Source organism: Symphalangus syndactylus, chromosome X, assembly GCF_028878055.3.
Source record: "Symphalangus syndactylus isolate Jambi chromosome X, NHGRI_mSymSyn1-v2.1_pri, whole genome shotgun sequence".
NCBI lineage: Eukaryota > Metazoa > Chordata > Mammalia > Primates > Hylobatidae > Symphalangus > Symphalangus syndactylus.
The window spans coordinates 33861148-33884535 of NC_072447.2; the positions used below are offsets into that span (position 1 = coordinate 33861148).

Sequence of the window (23388 nt, forward strand, 5' to 3'; positions counted from 1 at the left end):
TCTCCCAAGAATCACTGATAACACAAATAAGAAAATAACAAGAACATGAGAACAAGGGCAAGAAGCTCTTGACCTGCAGGAAAGGGATGAACACTATAAAGACCACAACAAGTAATAGATACTGGACAAAAATGAGAATGACCACCTTTGTGTCCCAAAGAGATAACGTTGCTTCCTGATGTACAGTGTAATTACTTGCATGACAGTTGGTGCCTTTATGTTTGCCCACACCCCGCTAAACATCTTATTACCACTGGATCAAAGGGTGTCAATATCAACCGTTGTTTGGACCCTTAAAAATATCTATCAGATGAATGACCAATTTAGTAGAGCGTTATGGGCAAGATGGCTATCTACAGATGAAGTATTTTCTTTTTTTTGGTGGGGCGTAGGGAGGAGTCTTGCTCTGTCATAACCTCTGCCTCTTGGGTTCAAGCGATTCTCCTGTCTCAGTCTGCCTAGCAGCTGGGATTACAGGAACCCACCATCACATCCAGCTAATTTTTGTATTTTTAGTAAAGACCGAGTTTCACCATGTTGGCCAGGCTGGTCTTGAACTTCTGACCTCAAGTGATCAGAGGCAGAATACTCTCAATTGAGCCCAAAGCTGCAACAACATGGAGATCTGTATCATCCCTATAAAGATACGACTGGATCACCATCAACTTCTCACCTTACAAGATGCAGATCAGGCTTAGGAGCAGAGGGAAGAAGATGATACAGAAAGAAAATTCATGTAGTCCCTAACTTTTTTTAAAAAAAACAAGCAATACTTATTTCTTTATTTAACTGGGAATATTAGACATTCAAAATGAATTTACTCGTTTAAAAATTCAACCTTTAAAGCACTAGAAGAAAATAAAGAATGTTTCTACAATCTCAGAAAGGCAAAGCTAATTTAACACTCTGACACAGAATTTAGAAGCTGGAAAAGAAAGGGTTAATAAATTACAGAATAGCTGGCACGGTGGCTCACGTCTGTAATCCCAGCACTTTGGGAGGCCAAGGCGGGCAGATCACGAGGTCAGGAGTTTGAGACCAGCCTGGCCAACATGGTGAAACCCTGCCTCTACTAAAGATACAAAAAATTATCAGGGTGTGGTGGCACATGCCTGTAATCCCAGCTACTTAGGAGGCAGAGGCAGGAGAATCACTTGAACCCAGGAGGCGGAGGTTGCAATGAGCCAAGATTGCGCCATTGGACTCCAGCCTGGGCGACAGGGCAAGACTCTGTCTCTAAATAAATAAATAAATAAATATAAATAAATTACAGAAAACTAAGAATATAACATAGCAAACAACAACAACAACAAAATTCATCAACGAAGACAAAAGACAAACCGGGGGAATGTTGCCTCTTCTATAGAGAGAGCTCCTTCTACAAAGTATCAGCAAAAGATCAATAACCCAACAAAAAAATAGCAAAGGACAGGTCACACAAAAAAGAAAAAAGTGACTCAAACATACAACAAGATGCTTAACTGCATTCACGATGAGAGAAGAGAGACAGACCCTCTCATATTGTTTTATACTGTTTTATACTCAGAAAAAGAAAGAGAAGCGAAACTAAAGGCAGGTAGCCTGGCGCCTAGGAACCAGACCCGAACCTAGGCCTGGGCCTGCCTGACCTAAGCCTGGTAGTTAAAGATCGACCCCTGACCTAACTGGTTATGTTATCTATAGATTCCAGACATTGTATGAAAAGGCATTGTAAAAATCCCTGTCCTGTTCTGTTTTGTTCTGATTACCGGTCCATGCAGTCCCCAGTCACGTACCCCCTGCTTGCTCAAATTGATCATGACCCTCTCACGCAGACCCCCTTAGAGTTGTGAGCCCTTAAAAGGGACAGGAATTGCTCACTCAGGGAGCTCGGCTCTTGAGACAGGAGTCTTGCCGATGCTCCTGGCCGAATAAACCACTTCCTTCTTTAACTCGGTATCTGAGGAGTTTTGTCTGCAGCTTGTCCTGCTACAATGAGAGAAATGAAAATTACAATGGTATTCCTGTACAACGGTGCCTGACAGTGCTCAGTACACAGAAGGACCCTGTATCATTCTGGCTATTTTCTCATACCTAGAATTGTAGCATTTACATACTGTATTATAATAATGTTTACATGTGTCCTTGCACTAGAATCTGGCTCTCTCAGCATACTGTCTGTTTTCACAGCATGTGGCATAGTGCCTGGCACACAGCTGGTCCTCTCAAAGAATGGGGGCTATGAGGACCCCAAGAACAAACCTCTCCAGAATTTGACAGTTTAGGGAGGGATGTACCTAATTTTTCAATTACAATGAGATATTTTTATCTGTCAGATTGTCAACAATAAAAAAAATTGATAATGTAAGCAAGGGTGTAGGGAAAGAGAGCCTCACATACTTTCTAAGTAGAGTATAAATTGATAAATAAATTTGTACAACCTCTGTGGGAAGCAACTTGACAACTGTCTATCAAAAATTTAAATGTCTGTGCCCTTTGACTCAGTATTTCTCATCATAGGAATTTAAACTACAAATATACTTGTACACGTGCAAAACAGCATATGTACAAGATTAATCGTTATGCCATTGCTTAAATTAGCAAAAGACTGAAAGAACATAAATGTGTATCAGTATAGAGCAGCTGATGAATGGCCATAAATCAATCCCATGCAACTCTCTCCAAGACTGAAGCCAGTCTGTATGTACCAAGAAAGACGATCACCAAGACATGTTGCTAGGTGAAAAAAAAAAAAAAAAAAAAAAAAAAAAAAAAGCCTAACGTATGCTAGCATTTGTGTACATTTGTATGTACGCCTCTTTGTGTAATACAGAAGCCACACACAATAAACTGATAACTGAGGCTGCCTCCAGGGAGGGGAACCAGGTGGCCGAGGGACAGGGAAAGCATATATTTTGTCCATTTTAGCTGGCACCATATGCCTGTGTTAGCTATTCAAAATTTTAATTAACTTAAACATTGAGTAGTTGAAATATGTTTACTATTTCCTGATCATTAAACTATTGACTGCTACTTTTTTTTTTTTTGCAAACAAGTGTGAACGGAAAATAAATCCTGGGGTCCCAAAATCACTAAGCTAAAGGAAAAATCAAGCTGGGAACTGGGTCATGCAAACCTGCCTCCCCTTTTGGTTCCTGAATACAATGGCTACAAGATGAAAAGCTACATGCCTACCCCATATTTTACCCACAAGGAAATTCCTAGTGAGCTCCAAGGTCTTTACCCTAAGGTGTTTCTCTTAAGATTTCACCATGACAATGTAAATTGATAGCTTATCTTTATAGGTGCAGTCGCCCCCTGCTCACCAGACACAAATGCATATCTAATTGTTCTCCTGCCCCATTTTGTCTGTTATCTTATGTAAAAACACAGATTCTCTGCATTTTTCCTCTGCCCCATTTGTCTATATTATCTTATGTCAAAAAAAAAAAGGCAGATTCACCGAGCCAGACAAAGGCATGAATAACTATTTTTCCCTACCCCCCCCCATGAAAATTGTATACTTCTCAATATCCCACCCTTTCCCCTTTAAGTTTGGAGCCCTCAAAATCATCTTCACAGAAAGGCATAGGACCTATCTCCCGGGCGCGTCCTTAACTTTGGCAAATAAACTTCCTAAAATGATTGAGACTTGTCTCGTCATTTTTCTTGATTGACACAAGGAAGAAGTTGACACTGCCCCCAATAAGAGTTTAGGTATATCATTTCCACTACCAGTTTTAAAGATCCAACAGTGTATGCTAACATACACAAAAGATTTATAGAAAGCTCTCCAGTCCATACACTTCATTAAACAGGGGAGATAGGAAAGCTAAGATGTGGGGAAAATCAGGCAAAACCCAATAATCAATTTTTTTTTCAATTATATGATATAAAGTTCAAGATTCAAGGCCGGGGGCAGTTGCTCACACCTGTAATCCCAGCACTCTGAGAGGCCAAGGTGGGCAGATCACGTGAGGGCAGGAGTTCGAGAGCAGCCTGGCCAACATGGTGAAACTCCGTCTCTACTAAAAATACAAAAAAAAAATAGCCAGGTGTGGTGGCACGTGCCTGTAATATTACCCAGCTACTTGGGAGGCTGAGGCAGGAGAATCGCTTGAACCCTGGAAGCGGAGGTTGCGGTGAACCAAGATCGCGCCACTGAACTAAGATCGCGCCAAGATCGCGCCTGGGCCACAGAGTGAGACTTCGTTTCAAAAAAAAAAAAAAAAAAGATTCTTGAAATGCAAGAATAACTAAGGGCATGACAATCAAGAAAAATAAAATGCATATAAAGAGGCAACATTAAATCTTATTGATGATAGTTTTACCATGGGTAGGATCCAGCTTTCTTTGGTGCCCAGAGTACAAGTAAAAAGAGCTAAACAATTTGGTTAATTATGCTCCAAAAGGTTAATTACACGATCTCGAATTGAGTCCCCTAAGGGATGGGCATTCTTCCCATCAAAGTCTCCTCTGGAAAAATTTTAAAATGTTTCTTGCTACATCATACCTAGTCCACGAAACAGTACCCCCATCACAGGAACTGTTAAATCACGTGCTAGATAAAAACCTTGCTCTTGGAGGAGAAAAAAAGAGGAAGCAACATTCAAGGTCCAATGGCCATTTCTGTTGTCTTTTTAACAGCTTTGATGGTGAGTAAGAGCCTGTCACAGTGCCCTCACCCCCTGGGCTGTAAGCATGGGTCCTTATGTCTAGCCCCAAGAGTCAGGAATAGGCCTCATTCAGTCTTTCACTCCCAGGCATTCGATGAATGTTAGCCATTATCATTAGTTCTATCATTCTTTTAACTGTGTGCCAACATAAATGAAAGCATTTATAGTCACAGTTGCTTCCAAGACTAATAGTCTAACAGAAAAAAATTTAAGTGCACTAGGATCTTTTAAATAGAAAAAGAAACGGAATTGCATCTTCATTTCCCTATGTCTTATGGAATTAGCTCACCATTATGAAGAGTATACCACGAACAAGGTACTTTTCTAAGGCTTTACATGGGATAACACATTTAATGCTCACAACCACATTAAGAGATAGAAGCCATTATTATTTGTATTTGACAGATAGGGGAAAGTAGGTCCCAAGAGGGGATGAGAACACAAGCAAGAAGGGGCTGGGTGAGGAATGACCCCGTGTGGTCCTATGGCCATGTCCCCATTCCTTCACTCCCTAAGACCGTTCTTGCTCTGAAAGGTCAGCCTCCAGAAAACGCCATTTAAAACAGGAGGGACAAGGAAAATGACTTTAGTATACACTTTTGGCAGTGACCAGCACAAGGGCCAACGATTTGAAAGCCAAGCCCAAGTCAAGAAAATCTTCAATTTTTAACGAACAAAAAAGCACCTGTTTACTGGTTGTTGAAAGAATGTTTATACACATTTATATCCAGGATAACTCGATTGTCAAGAATAAATTATTCCAAGCCCGTGACAAAACAATGCCATTTCATGCTCATTTCCTGATTAAAGCTTTTAGACAGCTGGGCATTTTCATTTCTTAGAGCTGTAGGGAGCTATGCAAATTTCCACGCAGCAACTCCAAGATCATTAATCTATGGAAGGCGTGTGCTAATAGAATATTGGATTTTACATTGTTTCAGTGGAGAAGAGGAGGGGTGGGTTAATCTAATTACCCTATGTGTGGTCACCTGACTGTGGTTAACAAAAAGATCAAATGCTAAACTGTACAATCAGCAGCAAATTCCTAAGTAATGAAGCATTTTGCATCACAAAAGGAATGGGAGGAGGGGGGTGACATTCTTACATTGCTTGAAACCAAATACTGTAGCAATAAAAATAATCACACCAAGTTTACACAAATCATAGGCAGGGCATTTTAATTACCATAAGGAGCTAGGACCATAACTATAAATCAGTCTCGGTCTCTCTCTCTCTCTCTCTCTCTCTCTCTCTCTCTCTCTCGACACACACACACACACACACACACACACACGCACATACACACACACACACACACACACGGCTGGGCGCGGTGGCTCACACCTGTAATCCCAGCACTTTGGGAGGCCGAGGCGGGTGGATCACGAGGTCAGGAGATTGAGATCATCCTGGCTAACACAGTGAAACCTCATCTCCACTAAAAATACAAAAAATAAGCCAGGCGTAGTGGCAGGCCCCTGTAGTTCCAGCTACTCGGGAGGCTGAGGCAGGAGAATGGCGTGAACCCGGGAGACGGAGCTTGCAGTGAGCTGAGATAGCACCACTGCACTCCAGCCTGGGCAACAGAGTGAGACTCTGTCTCACAATAAATACATACATACATACATACATACATACATACTGGAAGGTACTTCTAGAGAGAAGGATGGCTATCTAGAGCTGAAGTTGTCAGGAACCAGACACAAGTAGACACCAAGAATTGGACTCACCCTGTAACCATGATCGTGCATCTGGCATGTGTCACTTGGGGCATGGTACTGTTATTCCTTCTTCCAGTAAAGAGCAGCTAGATTAGGAAAGGCATCAGCCTGGCCCAAGCAGCTGGCACTTCAATTCCTGGTTCTGACACCGCTGAGAGCGTAACCTGGGTGCCTCAGTTTTGTTAGTTTATCAAACCATTCTGAAGATTAAATAAGATCTTGTGAATAATGGCACAGCCTCTGGGTCCCAGGATTCTCTGGCTCCATCAGTAGGAGGGAGAACCCCACCTGCCAACAGACACGGGCCAGGGGCTAAGAAGGGATGGTTGAATGCTAAAAGGAAAAACTTTTTAGTATGCAACTCCTAGTGTGGTTGGTTTTGAAGAAGTTTCAAAAAATTTACTTCCGTGCACTGGCTCCCTCAGGAGGCTACTGGAGGGTGCATTCCACCAAGTCAAATGAGTAAAACAAGAAAGAGAAGGACGCAAGATCCAGGACAGTCAATGAGAGAGAGGAGGCGGGGGAGGTGTGATGGGAATTTCCTGGCTGACAGCTGGGCAGCAGAGTGGAACAGGAGGTTGGAAGGCTCTGGTGTTTTTCCAGGAGAGGGAGAAGGAGAGAGGTAGAGAGGGGGAAGGGGAGGGGGAGAAGAAAACAAGGAGGAGGGAGGGGGGGAAGAGAGAGAGGGAGAGGGAGAGGGAAATGGGGGTGAGAGAGGGAGGGAGAGAGAGAGAAGAGAGGAAGTAGGGGAGAGAAAAAGAGAGAGAGGGAGGGACGAAGAGGAAGGAAGGACAGAGAGAGAGAGAGAGAGAGGGATGGAGAGAGGGGGGGAGGGAGGAGGGAGAGAGAGGGAGAGAGGGAGATGGGGAGAGAGACAGGAAGGAAAGGAGGGAGAGAGAGGAATAGAGAGAGAAAAAAGCTATATATGGAAATTATAGTATATTCTTGCTTCAATATTCAATATCAACATTGCTACATTAATGAAAACATTAAGTATAGATTAAAGCAAAACCTGAGATATGTGCATATAGAGAAAAGCTGAAGTCCTCAACTACCATGATAGTTAAGAGATCATATCTAGAATCGACAAACCAAGAGAGCAGCAATGAATATTATTCAGAAGCACAGCAGCAAATAGTAGAAGCAACAGCTAGAACTGAAGAACGACTGCCTCCTAGAAGATAAGGACACAAAGAGAAGGGACAAGAGGCTGCTGGGTACTCGCACATCTTTTAGCACCGTATGACTTTCAAAACTGTGTGTGGGTAACCACTCAAAAATTAATAATTAAAGGTATACATGTTCATTCCAAAAAATACATAACAAGAAGACACAAATGGACTCTTACTATGTGTGCTATACTGCAACTTGCTTTCTTCAACTTAACAATGCATCTTAGACATCTTCTCCATCAGTTAGAGCTTTGCCCCTCTTCCTCATAGCTGCACAGAATCCAACTGTAGGATAGACCAGTATCAAAAGGGACAGTCTGGTTGCGTCTGAAAGTAGATTTTGGAACATGGAAGTGAAACTGCCCTTGCAAAAATTAAAACTGAGGAAATTATGACAATGAAAGAGATCAGACCTAACCGACTCCATCTTGCTTCTAACCTTTAAGCTGTCCTTGTTCGTTCCTGGGCGTAGGCCGAACTAACCTTGGAAAGGAATTTAGTTTATGGTTTGACTCTAAAACAAAATTGATAATAGCCCTTTCCAGAAAAGATCCTCTTCTTGCCTGGGGACCAGTATGCTTTTGGAGGGCTAAGAAATTAGCAGCAAGATTAGAAATTACAGTTTAGGGGTCATGCAGCTCCTGGCAAGAGTCTGAACCTCCCCAAATTGCTCCTGGGGATAACATCACTACTGTAAAACCTAAGATCAGTGCTTGAGATATTTTGCAGACCCTCTACTAGATCAGCTGACACCATCTAGACTGGTAAACTGGCTCAACCAGTTCTGCGATCCCACCCAGGAACATAAGATAGCAAGAAAACCTAACTTTGACCCCCACTATGATTCCATCTCCAACCTGACCTGTATCAGCACTACCCACTTCCCAAGCCCTACCTGCCAAATTATCTTTAAAAATTCCAATTCCTTGAGCAATAATAAAACTCTGGTCTCCCACACAGCCAGCTCTGCAGGAATTACTCTTTCTCCACTGCAATTCCCCTGTCTTGATAAATCAGCTCTGTCTAGGCAGCAGGTAAGGTGAACCAGGTGAGCTGCATATTTGTCACCATACCATAGATGAAGGCACAACAGTTGTCCTCACTGGCTCTTCTGAAATGCTGATGGAAAAAAGATTTGTGGCACAGCAAACTTCGGCTGTTTCTGAGATCTGGCAAAATCTCCCTTGCCATTTAGACCACTGGAAACCTGCGAGTGGAGATTGGTGTCTGGGATATACGTTTTATATATACCTCATCTGCTCCTGCCTGAGGCAATCTCCTTTCTAAATTTCTGTATCCTTGGCTGGTTAAATTGGTAACTTATTTGAATCTTGCTGGGTAGGAGACAGTTCTCTTCTCACAGAACTATAACCCACATGAAACCATCCAGTTGTCTCAAGTCCTCTGCAATTACAAACAACACTACATTGAGCATCACTGTGCCCATAACTCTGCACATATACCACAAAGGCAACTGAGGGACAAATTCCCTAGAGTGAAATTTCTGGGTCAACAACTTGGTGCATCCTTACTTTTAGCAGATAATAAAAAACTGGCCTCCAAAAAATTTATCAATTACACTCCCACCAATAGCATGGAAGAGAGCTGATTTCCCCATACTATTTTTAAATGTCTTCATTTTTGCCAATCTGATAACAGAAGATGATATTTAATTTGCATTTCTTTAATTAGTAAAAAATAAGGTTGAACAGCTTTCCATATGCTTACCGTTATCCACTTGTCTTTTTCTGTGATGAGCTTACTCATGTCTTTTGTCAATTCTCCTACATAGCATCCTGCTTTTCCCTCTCATTTCTAATAGCTCTCTGCATATAAAAGAAGTGTCCCTGTGGCTGTCATATGTGTTGCAGAATTTACCTGTTTGTCATTTGTCTATTTATTCTATTAATTCTATCTCTGTCCATACAGAAGTCTCTAATTTCTATGTAGTAAAATCAATCAATCTTTTCCCTTAGGTCTTTCAGATTTGTGACATGATTGCAAAGGCCTTCCCACTCAAAGATTATTTTAAAAGTACAAAATAGGCCGGGCGCGGTGGCTCATGCCTGTAATCCCAGCACTTTGGGAGGCCAAGGTGGGCAGATCTCTTGAGGTACGGAGTTCGAGACCAGCCTGGGTAACATGGTGAAACCCCGTCTCCACAAAAAATACAAAAATTAGCTGGGCACGGTGGCATGCACCTGTAGTCCCAGCTACTCAGGAGGCAGGAGGACTACCTGAGCCCAGGAGGTGGAGGTTGCAGTGAGCTACGACTGCACCGCTGCATTCCAGCCTGGGTGACAGAGCAAGACTCTGTCTCAAAAAAAAAAAAAAAAAATACAAAATACCCATTTTTTCTAATAATTTTATGGCAAAAGTTAATGTACATTATTAGAAGTCCTCTCGTTTCCCATCTGTTCCCCGCTTCAAAAAAAGAAACACCCAGAAGCCCAATTTAGAATAACTCACATGCGGAATTACAAGGCCCTGATTTTAGGAGCCTGGTTTCCAAAGCTTAGGTTTGGGGGTGAGGAAGCATTTCAGAGTGGGAAATGCCCACTGATCACAGCTAACACAGAAATTTCTTCATTTGTGCTTAGAAATATCTGCATTTATTGAGCTTAAAGAGAAATAATGTTAATAAACAGGTTAACAGGTCATGACTAAATTTGGTCATTTCTTCTCAAAACAGACTGCCCATCTACCAAGAACAGGATCCAAATTTCCCGACTCTGACCCCTGTCTGGATTCTATAAGCACTCCTGACTCTACTCCATCATGGAACCTGGCAACAAATACCCCAGAGGCCCCCAGAAGTGACACTAAAACCTTGAGGACACTATTCCTTAGCAGCCCCACAATGACAGGGAAGGGAAACGTTTTCTAAAAAGCCTTTTCCTAGGTTTAACCCTATGGCTTCTAGGACACAGCGTCAGGGGAACAGAAGAAAAGGTGATGGTGCATTATCATTAAATCTTTTAGCCAAAAATTACTAAGTGCCTTAATATATATCAGGTCTTATGTCGGGGGTAGTGTTAAAGATGGCCACTGCTACCTAGGGTCTCACCATGTAGGAAGGCTGGAACTCTCAGTGGAGTGGACATGGGCTCCAACTCTTTTTTTTTTTTAGACTGAGTCTCGCTCTGTTGCCAGGCTGGAGTGCAGTGGTGCGATCTTGGCTCACTGCAACGTCTGCCTCCCAGGTTCAAGCGATTCTTCTGCCTCAGCCTCCTGAGTAGCTGGAACTACAGGCTGTGCCACCATGCCCAGCTAATTTTCGCATTTCTTTTTTTTTTTTTTAAGTAGAGATGGGGTTTCACCATGTTGGCCAGGCTGGTCTCCAACTCCTGACCTCAAGTGATCTGCCCACCTTGGCCTCCCAAAGTGCTGGGATTACAGGTGTGAGCCACCCTGCCTGGCCAGCTCCAGCTCTTAATCAGAGTTCCAGTCACTTTGTGACCATGCACAAGGTCCTAACCTCTCTGAACTGAATAGTCCTTAGTAATAGTTTCTTACCACTGCTCTAACAAATTACCAAAAACTTGGTGACTTAACCCAAAGTTAGTATCTCACAGTTCTGGAGGTTAGAAATCCAGAAACTGTCTTACTGGGCTAAAATGGAGGTGTTGGCAGGGCTGCGTTCATTCAGGGGCTGTAGGAGAGGAGGTTCTCCTGCCCTTTCCAGCCTCTAGGGGTTACCTGCATTCCTTAGCTTGTATTCCCTTCCTCCATCTTCGAGGCCAGCAGTATAGCATCTTTAATGCTCGCTCTCTCTCTGACCTCTGCTTCTATCATCACTAACTCTGATCTTACTGCCTCCCTTTTTAAAAAAAATTTTTTTTTAATTGTGGTAAATACATGTTACATAAAATTTAACATCTTAACAGGTTTAAAGTACACAGTTCAGTAGTGTTAAGTACAGTCACATTGTGCAAAAGATCATCAGATTTCTTTTCCTCTTGCAAGACTGAAAAAGAAACTCTGTACCCATTAAACAATTCCTTTCTCCCCTCCCACCAGCTCCTGGCAACCAGCAGTCCATTTTCTGTCTCTGTAAAGTTGACTTTAGATACCTCATATAGGTTAAGTCATATGCTAAGTGACTGGCTTCTGTCACTTAGCATAATGTACCAAGGTTCATCCGCATTATAGCATGTGTCAGAATTTCCTTCTTTTGAGGCGGAATGATATTCTGTTGTGTAGACACTTGGGTTGCTTCCACCTTTTGCCTTCTGTGAATACTGCTGTGCACATGGGTGTACAATATCTCTGAGACCCTGCTTTCAATTCTTTTGGATATATACCCAGAAGTAAAATTGCTAGATCATATGGTAATTCTATTTTTAATTGTTCAAGGAACTGCCACACTGTTTTTTATGGTAGCTACACCATTTTACATCCCCACCGACAGTATATAAAGGTTTCAATTGTTCCACATCCTCACCAACACTTGCTTTCTTTTTTTATAGCAGTCATCCTAATGGGTGTGAGGTGCAATCTCACTATGATTTTGATTTGCATTTCCCTGATGGTCAGTGATGTTGAGCATCTTTTCATCTGCTTGTTGGTCATTGGTATGTCTTCTTTGGAAAACTATCTATTCAAGTCCCTTGCCCATTTTGAATTGGGTTGTTTTGTTGTTGAGTTGTAGGAGTTCTTTATAGATTCTGGTTGTTAACCCCTTATCAGATATATGATTTGCAAATATTTTCTCCATTGTTCAGACTGCACTTTCAGTCTGTTGATTCTATTTTTTTTTTTTTTTTTTTTTAAGACGGAGTCTTGCTCTGTCGCCCAGGCTGGAGTGCAGTGGCGCGATCTCGGCTTACTGCAAGCTCCGCCTCCCAGGTTCATGCCATTCTCCTGCCTCAGCCTCCCAAGTAGCTGGGACTACAGGCACCCTCCACCACTCCCAGCCAATTTTTTGTATTTTTAGTAGAGACGGGGTTTCACCGTGGTCTCGATCTCCTTACCTCGTGATCCGCCCGCCTCGGCCTCCCAAAGTGCTGGGATTACAGGCATGAGCCACCGCACCCGGTCTGATTGTATCTTTTGATGTACAGAAGTTTTACATTTTGATGTTGTCTAATTTATGTATTTTTGCTTTTGTTGCCCATGTGCTTCCCTCTTATAAGGACCCTTGTGATTCTAATACAAAATCCTTAACCATATCTGCATCGTAAGGTAAACATTCACAGGTTCTGAAGATTAGAATGTGGACACCTTTGAGGGGCCATTATTCTGCCTACCATAGTCCTTATCCTTAAAATGAGAATAGTAATATCTAATTCAAAGAGTTATGACAACAAAGTAAGATAGCACATGAACTGAGCTTAGAACAGTGCCTGGCATACAGTAAATATTAGCAATTGTCATTAACATAAAATAAAGTGTTATAGGAAAAGAGACAGGTGTGGCTAAGGGTACTGGTAAGAACAGAGGCTAAGGCCATTCATTCTGCCTGGGAAAACTCTTTCCAAAAGGGACAACACACCAACTTGATCATAAGAAATGAGTAGAATTTAGAAGGTCTGAAAAGAGCAAGCCAGAAGGGAAAATTCCGAATATTCTCCCACATTCTGACATTGGCATTAACATCCCAGAAATCTTGTTTCTTTCCTAAGAAGCCACATCTGCTTTTTGACAGTAGCTGTGAGGTGATTTTCTTTATTTATAAGGAAACATGCTCAGCTGAATTTCTGAGTCTTAATAAACAATTCACAAACTTTTTCCCAGCAAACTATTTTTAGAGTAGAAAGGGATTTTTTTTTAAAGAAGCAGCTCGTATTTATAAAATTTGTCCTCAAAGCTTAAAAATAGATCTAAAAGTTTAGCACCAGCCCTGTCCCACCCTCATCACTCAGTACCAGAAAGGCAGACACAGCATGCCTTTGTGAGTCCTCTGGGACTCCGATTTTTTAAAGTTAACCCCTGGAACGTGCACAGTAAATGGCAGGTGAACAGAATAACGAAGGAAAATAATCACTTATTGATGTTCTTCTCATTTCTCCTTGCAGACATGCTGGGAAGCTGCGATAATTAACTGGCTGAAATATAGAACAATTTCTCAACTTGCCCTTGTCGTCTAATGATCAACATCCTCCCTTCCCCCACACCAGTAGAGTAGCTTAGCTTTAGTTCAAGCAGAGCTTCGGTGGTTTTGTTGACTTGGAAGTTAATTTGCTCTGAACCCGGAGCACACGGGAAAACCTGACAAATGGAAATGCAGAATGGTTTTAGGTCACACACAGGAAACCTGTCAATACCAATACACCACATGGGTATCAGTTTTCTAATTGACTGCAAACACAATGCACAGACACACAAAATACACACACTGGCTGCAACTTAATGAGAATTTTACCCAGACACAAACGCAGATGAACAGAATGGCAGGATCTATTACCCTCCTCAGCTATCTTGTTGCTGTCTGTCCATTTAAGCCAGTCGGCTATAACCACCCTGGCTCAGCAATAAGACAGCACTTCCAAAAGGCTAAATATGGAAAGGCCGTGTGGGTGACTGTTTTAAGTCTCCATGACATGTTGAAGGGGGAAAAAAAGCACACAGCAATATCTGGGGTTCAGCCCAAGTTAATAGCATCATTCTACAATTCACACCTCGCCTTATAAATGAGAGATTTGAATTTAATACATTCCATCCACAACCCTAATAACCACTCAGGGGGAGGCTAAACTCCACCTAACGCCACTGACTCAGCCACACAACCAAAGGGCACATACCATGGGCATCCTAGATACACCAAACAATTTCAGCTGGCATTTAATTTATCTTGGAGCTAGATAATATGGGCAAAGAACTGTGATCCCCTTGAAGGAAAAGAAATAGATACAAACTATTTATTGTGGTGTCTATGTTTAGGAGAAATAGGAAATGCTGAGTTTTCAACATGAAATAGATGTTCACAATAGGAAGATTAAAATTCAGTCAAAATTTTCCAAGACTGACCCCCAAGTTTGCATCCTTTCATCAGTAATCCCATGGTCTGATTTATGAGTGAACATATGAGTACACATTAATTATCTCAGAAATTTCTAAAATTTAGCTGCTGGGAGGCATTCAGGTTGAAAAGACAGAACTGACATTTTAATCTTGTTTTCCTGTCTGGCCAAATTCAGTGTACACACACACACACACACACACACACACACATATATTTGAGGTTTTTTTTAAATTAGTAAGATCTTTGTTCTTATTCCATGTAAAGTTTCCTGTCCTGAAATAGAGACACCTCCTGTTAAGCAGAAGGAGGTTTTCACTTTATAAGAGGATACCAAATGATATTATTATACAGCTGCGTTATAATTTTTTTTTTTGAGACATGGTCTAGCTCTGTCACTCAGGCTAGAGTACAGAGCAGTGGCTCGATCTCAGCTCACTGCAACCTCCACCTCCCGGGCTCAAGCAGTCCTCCCATCTCAGCCTCCTGAGTAGCTGGGACTACAGGCATTCACCACCATGCCCAGATAATTTTTGTTCTTCTTTTTCTTTTTTTTCGTAGAGACAGGGTCTCGCCAAGTTGCCCAGGCTGGTCTTGAACTCCTGGACTCAAGCAATCCACCCAGTTTGGCCTCCCAAAGTGCTGGGATTACAGGTGTGAGCCACCACACCAGGCCTTATACTTTATTTTCATTGCAAATAGTCACGGCATAATCTTGCTCCTTTTCAAAGCAATATTATTGTTGATTTAGCATCACTTGGCAAACAAACAAAAAGAAATTCTGTCTTAACTACCTTCCAGCCATGACTTTATTCATGATATAACATACTCAAAATGCACATGGGGCACTTCATGTTTTTCTCAAGTAGAAGATGTTTAATACAATGTGTGGTTGTAATAAGCCACAAGATTGAACTCTCACATTGTAGTTTGAGTACTGGAGCAGTAAAGATTAATCAAACCGCTAAAAAAAAATCTAACTTAATGCAGCCATTGGTTTTAACTCCGGATTTTCTCTCTACTCAATATGACACAGCCTTCCTAAATGGCAGATAAATCATCTAGTATCACAGAATCATAAAATCAGAGATCAAATTCCAGAAGTTTATTCTTTCCAAGTTCTCATGCTAAACTCTGACTGTAAGACTTTTTGGCCCACAATCCCCCACTCCTTTTGTGTCACAGCTGATTCTTGAAAATATCATTTAAAATGTCTACACACAGTATGACCAAGGGTTCTCACGCTCGGATTCATGGACAAACATCTGAATCTAAAAATGGGCAAAGGTTGTGAATAAATAGTTCAAAGAAGAACCACATATGGCCAATAGACATATGAAAATAATGTCACTAAGTGCAGGTTTGTTACATAGGTAAACTAGCATCATGGGGGTTTGTTGTACAGATTATTTCATCATCCATGTACCAAGCCTAGTACTCAATAGTTATTTTTTCTGCTCTTCTCCCTCCTCCCACCCTATACCCTTAAGTAGGCCCCCGTGTCTGTTCCCTTGTGTCCACGTGTTCTCATCCTTTAGCTCCCACTTATAAGTGAGAACAAGCGGTATTTGGTTTTCTGTTCCTGTGTTAGTCTGCTAAGGATGATGGCCTCCAGCTCCATCCATGTTCCCACAAAAGACATGATCTCATTCTTTTTTATGGCTGCATAGTATTCCATGGTGTATATATACCATATTTTCTTTATCCAATCTATCACTAATGGGCATTTAGGCTGATTTCATGTCTTCGCTATTGTGAATGGTGCGGCAATGAACATACTTGTGTGTGTGTCTTTATGGTAGAATGACTTATATTCCTTTGGGTATATACCCAGTAATGGGATTGCTGGGTCAAATGGTAGTTCTGTCTTTAGCTCTTTGAGGAATCGCCACACTGCTTTCCACAGTGGTTGAACTAATTTACATTCCCACCAAGAGTGTGTAAGTGTTCCCTTTTCTCTGTAACCTTACCAGCATGTTATTTTTTTTTTCTGACTTTTTAATAATAGCCATTCTGACTGGTGTGACATGGTACCTCATTGTGGTTTTGATATGCATTTCCCCAATGATCAACGATATTGAGCTTTTTTTCATATGCTTGTTGGTCACATGTAAGTCTTCTTTTAAAAAGTGTCTGTTCATGTCCTTTGCCCACTTTTTAATGGCTTTTTTTTCTTGTAAATTTAAGTTCCTTATACATGCTGAATATTAGACCTTTGTCAGGTGAATAGTTTGAAAATATTTTCTCTCATTCTGTAGGTTGTCTGTTTACCCTGTTGATAATTTCTTTTGCTAACACATTGAATTTTTAAGGTTTATTTTAGCCAGGGAATGGGGGGTTGAGCCTTCTCCTACATTACTGTGAGAGTCTGAGTTGGCACACTTTGGCGAAGACCAGTTGGCAATATGGATTATAGGCCAAAAAGAAAACAACAACACCGCTCATATTCTAAACCCAGTAACTCTACTTATAAGGACTTATCTAGGGAAGTAATCACAGATGTGCTTCAAAGAGGATTTAAAGTATGTCCAAAATTTTTTCTTTATAAGAAAATTAGAGCAATCTAAGATATTAACAATTGGGGCACTATAAGGTAGGTCTATGTGCTTTCAAAGTCGGCTACTGAGTGTGACCAGGATCCCTAGGAGGCCTCAAAGCTATGGGGAGGGTAACCGTAAACTGCAACATTGACAAGATGTAGCCTGGGTTCCCCACTCCTGCCTCGATGGTGGTGCAGCTCTGCTTGAAGCTCTCTGGTCTTTGAGGAAAGGGTTCTGCAACTTTAGAAAACTTGAAAAACATTACTGATGTTGTAGAAAATTAAGTAACTTAATATTACACTTAAAAATTGGTTACAGCTGGGCACGGTGGCTCATGCCTGTAATCTCAGCACTTTGGGAGACCGAGGCAGGCAGATCGCCTGAGGTCAGGAGTTCAAGATCAGCCTGGCCAACAATGGTGAAATCCCATCTCTAACTAAAACTACAGAAATTAGCCAGGCGTGGTGGTGGGCACCAGTAATCCCAGCTACTCAGGAGGCTGAGGCAGGAGAATTGCTTGAACCCAGGAGGCAAAGGTTGCAGTGAGCTGAGATTGTGCCACGGCACTCCTGCCTGGGCGACAAAAGCGAAACTCCATCTCAAAAAAAAAAAAAAAAAAAATTGGTTACAATTTTCTGTTATGTGTATTTCACCACAATTAAAACAAAAAAATATGCTTATAAAACACCACCTACCATATGATTCCATTTTTGTAGAAAAATAACAAACACATATCATGCTTATAACAAACGACTGGCTAGAAAGTGAATTATCTTTCTGTTTCCTGCCTGCATTTTACAAATTTTAAGTATACACGTTATTTAAGAAAAAAAATACTCGTGTTGGTGGTTTAAAAAAAAGGAAATTCATGACATTTGCTAAAGTGGAAGAGGAAAAAGAGAAAAACAGTTGGGAAAATACCTTAGAAAAGTCATTTAAATTATTGCCAATGATGGTGTCCTCTTTAAAAACTCAAAGTTATTACCAACAATAAGAGAGTCTGTTCATCTCTGGGAGCGCTGTTAGGGGAAATCCACTGGTACAGCTGAAGAGTAATCTTTCAATAAAGGGAGTTAGCACCACCTCTAACAGCTTTGGGAAGCTCTGTGACCTTCAAAGCAGAACCAAAGAGAGAAAGAAATGGAAGGAGGGAGGTCAAATTAAAGCTAGCAATCAGAAAAAATAAGGCCCAAACAGCCTGGGGCCATTTTTTTTTTTTTTTAGAAGAAAATTCGAGGCCTAATAAGGGCGATTTCCTCAGCTTCCTGAGTCACCAGCCATGCTCCCCCCATTTCCTCTCCTTTCCAACATTGAACATGAACATGAAAATTAACGGGAGCTGTAATAGTCATTCCCAGGGAGAATAGTTTCTGCAGCAGAGAAAGTCAAAGGAAGCATTCAGAATTCTAGGAATATCCCATGGAGACGGGCGAGGACAAATGTAATGCAAAGTGAAAAGTGTGTGGGTGGTTTGTCAGGGAAAAGGGTCGGGAGGAGGATGTAAACCACAAATTAGACACGATTCTAAAACTTCCAGCTGGCTCTTCCTCCTCATCTTCCCCCACTCTTGTGACAGGTGTGACAAGATCATGAGAAAACCTGTTCACTGTGTGGGGCTTTGGGGCACACCCATTTTTGCTAAGTGTAACCTTTCTGCAACTTGTAAGAAACCATATGTGGCATTGACCCAGGCCAGTGTGCTCCACCTGGCAAGTGTTTCTGGGGTAGCCCGTTTACAGAGAGTGGGAGAGGCAGACCCATAGACACAGAAAAACAGAACCCCCATACACAGAGACACTGATGCACAAGCATTGAGACTCACATAGAGAATACAGACAGGCACACAGACATAAATAGGAGAGAAACCCATAAGAAGAGATCTCCCAGCCTCTAGGGTGGCCCATGACACAGGTAACCTTAGTAGCTGTGTTTCATTCCTCCTTCCACCTCTGGCTCTCCGAGCTGTCACTCATTCCAGAGGTTCCTTTGTCTTAGATCACAACTTGCTCTTTGGAATTGTACCTCACTTCAAATTATTCAAATTCAGCACAAAGTATATTTGTATTTTCTATAACTGTAAATCCACAGGTTTGTGTGCATATCTGAGTCATCTGCATTCACTAGTCTTTTACCTACTGCTTTCATAGATGTGGGCTCATACTTCTGAACTCAAATGCAAATTTTCTCAAGCAATTCAGTCTCTGTCTCTCTCTCTCCCTCTCTCTCTCTCTCACACACACACACACACACACACACATGCATGCACACACAGACACACACACAACCCCCTATAAGAATCATCATTTTAAGCCAGGCGCGGTGGCTCACGCCTGTCATCCCAGCACTTTGGGAGGCTGAGACAGGCGGATCACAAGGTCAGGAGATCAAGATCATCCTGGCTAACACGATGAAACCCCATCTCTACTAAAAATACAAAAAATTAGCCAGGCGTGGTGGCGGGCGCCTGTAGTCCCAGCTACTTGGGAGGCTGAGGCAGAAGAATGGCGTGAACCCGGGAGGTAGAGCTTGCAGTGAGCTGAGATCTCACCACTGCACTCCAGCCTGGGCGACAGAGCGAGACTCCGGCTCAAAAAAAAAAAAAAAAAAAAAAAAAAGAATAATCATTTTCTGGACTGGTGTCTCCTCCCCAGGTCCTTCCTGATGGTGCCACTGTGTGAAAGGCACGTGGCTCTGGGAAGAAAAAGCTCATGTCCTGAGAACACCCTGTCACCCTTTCATAGAAAACAGAATTAGCAGCTGTTTGTCAGCATTTGCAAATGTTACATGGCTTGAAAAGGCAGAATTCTGCGAACTCAGTAGCTGCCCTGTCACCAAGGTCAAATTGTCCTCATGGCTCAAAAACTTTCCCAGCCCTCCTACCTGTAGGGTTTTTTTTGACTGTCTTTTTTTTAGGGCTTCACCTTGATTTTATCCTTTTCCTCCTATTTCTGGTATAAAATAAAAGTACTTGATTTCCTACTCTGTAATGTGTGGTTTGGTTTTTCATCTTACCTTTTATAAACAACTGTTTGAGCAAAGTAAAAATACATCTTTGCATAGATCCTTTTGGTAATCTTCAGTGATACTCACTTGGTGAACTTTTAAGAAACCTAAGTCTCCAGGCGCGGTGGCTCACACCTTTAATTCCAGCACTTTGGGAGGCTGAGGTGGGCGGATCACGAGGTCAGGAGATCAAGACCATCCTGGCTAACACGGTGAAATCCCGTCTCTACTGAAAATACAAAAAATTAGCCAGGCGTGGTGGCGGGCGCCTGGAGTCCCAGCTACTCATGAGGCTGAGGCAGGAGAATGGCGTGAACCTGGGAGGCGGAGCTTGCAGTGATGCGCCACTGCACTCCAGCCTGGGCGACAGAGCGAGATTCTGTCTCAAAAAAAAGAGAAAGAAACCTAAGGAAATTCTAGTTTATACTACCTTCCCCAATAAATATGGGGGGTTTATTAACTTTATTAACACATAGAAAAATGAATCCTCAGCTTTACATTTTAAAAACTATATTCTTTAAATTACAGAGAAATCCAAAAAGGTTTAACTAGACAAAAAAAGTAATCATCAAAGGGGTCTTCCTACTTTACAAAGCTAGACCCCCACACCCGGCCAGACCTTCTATGAGAGCATCAAGGCTTCTGAGGGGAGCGCATTGGTCCCCTCATTCTCCTCCCCCAAGCCCTTTCTGTTTAGTAGTGTCACACAGACTTTTCACAAAGGATTTGTCACCAGTCCACAGAGCACAGTCTCTGGAAATTCCACCTGTGGTTTGACATCAGGGGACTTTATCAGACTGGAGGGCAGAAGCCATCTAAACTGACTTGAGGCAAAATCTCTCCACAGGTCTTCACCAGTACACGACAAGAATTCTGAAATTGAGGCCCTGCAACATCCGCTCTGTTCCATCAGCCTCACTGAGGTAAAGTACCACACCAATGTCAAAAGCTCCAAACACACCAGGAAAGCCGATGATATCGTGGAACTAGAGAAATGTTTCTCATCTCAAATGTTCACTTGGTTTCTAAACAAATCTAAATATTGGGTGGGCTTGGTTTGCTTTCAATTAACTGCTCTTATTTAGCCTATAAGCCTTTTCTGGAAAGTTTTCCCCCACATTTTCAACTATTGATTTAAACATCAAGCCTCGTTCAATATTTCTCACAAAATATTAGCACTGTATCTTACACTCACATGCCTGCTTACTCTAACTCATTCATTACCGGGGAAAATTGAGTGCCAACATTAACTCTAAATGGAAGAATTAGTTGTATTAGTCCAGGATTGACTCCAGTCCATTAATAAACCACACAACAAATTAGTCCTTGGTCTATTTGGAGTACTCGGGCCCTGGACACCATCATCCTGCATCATGGACACCACCGCTCCTCTGCTCTGTGTCTAATTCATCTTTTTCAGAGACTTACCCCTATTCACGCTTCTTAATGAGCCAAAGGCACTAAAGATCTGCTTTAAATGGCCTTTCAGGAAAATTACCTTCTCGATTACAGCTAGGAAAGTATCTTAGCAGCTGTGTTTTCACTGAAACAGCCATAATATCAGAAGATTTTCAAGCTACTTCACATTTATTATCCCCCATTGATATTTAATAATTCTACTTGCAAGTACCACAGCCTAATTTGCCCCTTGCAAATTGCCAAGAATAAGATGTTGTCCTCATCCCATGGTGTCCGCAGGGAGCTCGCCTGATATTTAGCACAAATGTGACTAGCCTAAAGGACAACAGAGTGTGCCAAGAATTCATTCCCCCACCCCCCAAAAAGGAATTGGCTACTACAGCTAGCTTACAGGAAAGAAAGACCTCAGAAGATACTTTCCTCAAAATGCTCTAAAGTCAGAACTCTCAAAATAACATGTCAATGTCCACGCTTCCACATGTGAGCCATAAGCACCCTGTGCTGTTGGAGGAAATCTGATGTGGAAATGTTTTATGGCCTGAGATTCTTGCTCAAGTGGCCTAGCAGGGCCTAAGAGAAGATGCTGGGGGAGAAATGAAAGCAGGAGGGAAAGACTTGCTCACAGATGCAACTCTCTGGAGAAAACCCTCAAAAAGAGTGGGAGTGGATGAGATATCTACTGGGCAGTGATGTCCCTGGGCAACAGACAACAGAATTAAGTCTATATCAAGCAGAGTCCCATGGAAAAATAAAAGAATTTTTTTTAAAAAAGAATTCTAAATCTAGCTTGACAACCTGGTTCTTTTTTTTTTTTTTTTTTTTTTAAGAGAGTGACAGGGTCTCACTCTGTCACCCAAGCTGGAATTCAGTGGCATGATCATAACTCATTGTAATCTCAAACTCCTGGGCTCAAGTGATCCTCCCACCTCAACCTACTGAGTAACTGGGACCACAAGCACACACCGCCATGTCCAGCTAATTTTTTCTTTTTAATTTTTTGTAGAGACAAGGTCTTGCTATGTTGCCCAGGATGGTCTCAAACTCCTGGCCTCAAGTGATCCTCCTGCCTCAGCCTCCCAAAGCGCCAGGATGACAGGTGTAAGCCACTGCACCCGGCTGACAGCCTAGCTCTTTAAGCCACTTCCTCTCTTAGTTTTCACAGACACCCTCACCATCCTGAATATTTTAACATACCTCTGATTTAAACCAAACCACCAACCACCTGCCACCTGAATCTGCACTGAAAGAGCACACAACCACCCCAAGACTGGAAAGACACATTAAAAGATCACTGAGCAAGACAAACTTGAATGAAGATTTCCTCCATCTCCCTTCACCCTCTCCAGCTGCCATCAGTTGTCTTTAAGCCTTTGAGGATAAAAAAGGTACGCCCTTGAGCCTCCAGATGACAATGCGATTTGAGGAACCACAGACCACTCCCCATTTCACTAAGGACCACAGCTTCCACCAGCAACTGGCCAGGGCTGTGTGCTACAGGGTCAAGTAGGAGGGTCAGACACAGAGCCCGGAGCCAAAGGGATCCTTCCAGAAGAAACTGCCCTGCCCTAAATACAGGCGAAAATCCCACCAAGAGGAGAGGAGAGGAAGTCAACAGAAAGGGCCAGGGCTGAAAGGTTATAATGTTCAGTACAGCCTTGGGCCAGCTGAAACACAAAGGCATGTGGCAGGCTGAGGCCGTAGCCTGCCCATACCTGCTGGCTTTCTAGATGAGTTCCCATGAAGCCCTAAGGACCTGGGGCTCTGTTTTTAACCCTCTAGTTCTCACCCCCACTTCTTGAAGGAATTTGAATGAGCCACTGCTTCTTATACTCTGAAGGGCCTGTCTAAAGCTGCATTCATTGGCGGAACAGGCACACACCACTGCTAGGTGCTGCCCCTAGAAGTCTGGATGGGCTC

At 42.2% G+C, this 23388-nt stretch overlaps 1 protein-coding gene across 12 annotated transcripts in view; it reads right to left on the minus strand.

Moving 5' to 3' along the window:
* Positions 1 to 23388, minus strand: part of SH3KBP1 (SH3 domain containing kinase binding protein 1) — a 356671-nt gene that overhangs the window by 222899 nt on the left and 110384 nt on the right. The window lies entirely within an intron of this gene.